Here is a 3,254-nt window from a genome sequence, read left to right as displayed (position 1 = left end):
GTGTGAGAACATTCCTATTGTTCTTTGTGGAAACAAGGTTGATGTGAAGAATAGGAAAGTGCAAGCTAAGCAAATCACTTTTCATAGAAAGAAGAATCTTCAGTACTATGAGATATCTACAAAAAGTAACTACAACTTTGAGAAGCCATTCCTGTACTTGGCATGGAAGCTCTCAGGGTGAGCCTTTAATCTAGTTTCTGATGCTCCCTAATATGAATGCCATATTAAAAAATTTGCATTGATTCTATAATGGGTTATTTTTATAGGGATCCAAACCTTCATTTTGTGGAGTCACCTGCTCTTGCTCCTCCTGAGGTTAAAATAGACCTTGCAACCTAGCAGCAGTAAGTAGAATGCTATTTTCTTATTTTTTTTGTCAACTTTTATTGAAATAATTTGTTCCATTTCTAAAAGATTGAAAATTTGGTTTACAATCTTTTATGTTGTCAGGTACGAGGCAGAACTTGTAGCAGCTACAGCCCAACCCCTTCCAGATGACGATGATGATGCTTTTGAATAGCTTTGTTAAGATGCTTTTGCATATTTAGGGATTGGTGGATTCAATTAGTTTTGTATCATTGGAGTTTGCTCTTGAGTTCCGACATTTAATTCTGATTTGTATTTTGGGCTTAGAATAGCATTATCGCATCTCTCTATATGTGATTTGGGTACTCTGCAGATGTTTTCATCAGTGGAGTTGGCTAAGCTATCTTAGTTCAACTCCATTACAGAGCTATTTTTATATGATAAGACAATTTTTTCCGTTATATACTCTTGCACATTTTGCACAAGAACTTTTTGTACTCTTCAAATATTTCAAGAATGCTCAAGTGCCTTTTGTTGTGTACTGTTGGGGGAAATGCTAGTTGCGATGATTATTGCTTGTAATATATTATGTCTTGTTAAAACTTTCTCTGAAAATTCTAGCTATGTCTGAGGATTTATTTTAACTCTGAAATTGGTTTACATAAAGCTTGTACAATGAAAAATTTACCTGCTAGACTATTAGAATAAATGATATTATAAAGTAAGCGCTAATACCTTGTATACGAGCCAAATCCTCCCTTTGCAATATTGTTTTCATCCGGGACACTTTCTGTTGCAACTGTCAATGTTTCCTTGGTAAAAACTGTTGGTTGACCCTATGTATAGCCTCTGTTTCCATTCGGGGCTCTATAGATTGCAATTTCTGCAATGCAAACTTGCAATTTCTAACTTTGATTAGAAGGCGTGTAACATCTGTATGGAAAAAAGATTGTATTCACAATAACATCAAGAGGAAAGAAAGATGGATGTCCTCTAGAATGGATCTTCACGCTGAGACCAATGCTAATGGTGTTGAGAAACTACTGTGCAATGGAATAAACAATGTTGAGGTGCAGAAAAAATATATTTTGCCTCCCCAGGAGCAACCCAAAATGTCTCAGGTATCTTTCTGCGAGAGCATTTCAGTGGTGGATCTGAAACACCTAGATGCCCCTAGCAGAACCACCGTAATACAACAAATCCAACGTGCATGTCAGGAGGATGGCTTTTTCCAGGTACAACCTTCAATCTCCAATGTCCCAAGTTATGATTTTTTTTGCGGAAGGGATTGGATTCATGAGGCTTTGAATTTTGAATCTCATGATATTGCAATATAAACTGTTTTGAAGATTTGAATTTTGAATTTTAAGATTTGAATTTTGAATCTCATAATATCTCTCAATAAACTTCCAAAATCTCAATTATGAACATAAATTCTTAAAAAAATTTCTGTTCAAATTCAGTATTAATATGGTTGAAGCTGCATGATATGATCAGATAGTGAACCACGGGGTACTGGAGAGGGTGATGAAAAACATGATGGGAATCGCCAAAGAATTGTTTGAAATGCTGATGGAAGATTGTGCATGCCTCTATTCAGAGAATCCAAAGCAACTGGCTCAGCTTGCTACAAGCTTCAATATTCACAAAGATGAAGTCCTTAACTGGAGGGACTATCTGAGACACCCTTGTTTTCCATTACACGAAGTCATTGACTCTTGGCCTAAAAAACCTGCAGCCTATAGGTAGCCATTAAACCTTATGTCAACCATTAAAGTAGCAATCATAACTCGTTTGGCTTAATATAATATTGAAGCTTTTGTTACAGGGAAATTGTAGGCAAGTACGCTGTGGAGGTGAGGGCACTATGTTTAAGGCTGCTGGCTACAATTTCTGAAGCTCTAGGACTCCATTCTGATTACTTGAATAATATTTTTGGGGAACACAGACAACTGTTACTTGTAAATTACTATCCACCATGCCCAAACCTAGATGTTACCCTTGCTTTAAGAAGCCATTTAGATGCAGGTGGCATCACTATTCTAATGCAAGGTGATGTTAGCGATTTGCAAGTACTTAGAAAAGGGAAGTGGGTTGTTGTAGAACTCATTGCTAATGCCTTTGTTATCAAACGTAATAAGCGAGTCTTCCTCGGTTAAAATCAAAATAATTCACGGGCTACATAAGAAACCTCACAAGCTTTTGATAAGTGATCAGTTAAAGAATATTTGTGATGAGTCTGTTCAGAGTATTAATTTTCAACAATGATCAAAAATATTTTGAAAAAGAAGTTAAAATAACTGGGCGGGCATAAAAACGTTCCATTACAGATCGTTCAAGCGAAAGAATACTCACTCTATAATACTGTGTAATCTAGTTCTAGATATCATACTCACTCTATAATACTGTGTAATCCAGTTGAGCGATGAAGCTATATTTTTGATAACATGATTGAAGCATAAAACTTACCCATACCTTCCACCAACGAAATTCCTACAATCTTGTATAGTACATAACTGTGGCTATCAAGCCTACCTAGGTATTCTTGTGGGTATGTTGTCTGTCGAACACATAAAGGTATCACCATTTCATTAATTGGGCTCTCGATTGATTTCTGCATAAAGATTCACATTGTCTAAATCTAAAGTCGTTTCCATTCAATAGTCTACAGATTCTTCTTTAACTATAGTAAAACTGGGAGATGGAACGCTTATCAAAGCTAAGGTAGCATCTTAAATCCAAACTTCTGACTCCCATTTGAAGTAGTAAAACTTGGGTGTAAATTTAGTAATGAATTGAATCCCCTCTTGCTAAACAAAGGTAATATTAATAACCGATATGCACTGGTTTCTATCAGACAGGAATTTTTGTGGTGGTTTCTCTCATACACGAGTACTATTTGTGAACTTTGAATGTGAAACTACTTTGAAAGAACATTCAAAATGATT

General features: G+C 35.8%; 1 pseudogene; it reads left to right on the top strand.

Moving 5' to 3' along the window:
- The first annotated feature begins 1,304 nt into the window (after positions 1-1,304).
- LOC149218863 (protein DMR6-LIKE OXYGENASE 1 pseudogene) lies at positions 1,305-2,465 on the top strand (annotated as a pseudogene).
- The last annotated feature ends 789 nt before the right edge of the window (positions 2,466-3,254 follow it).

This window comes from Pinus tabuliformis, chromosome Q (genome assembly GCF_031772625.1).
Source record: "Pinus tabuliformis cultivar Carrire ecotype Pingquan chromosome Q, CPIR1, whole genome shotgun sequence".
Taxonomy (NCBI): Eukaryota; Viridiplantae; Streptophyta; class Pinopsida; order Pinales; family Pinaceae; genus Pinus; species Pinus tabuliformis.
The sequence above is the reverse complement of the archived record's forward strand: the minus strand, read 5'-3'. Positions and strand labels throughout refer to the sequence as shown.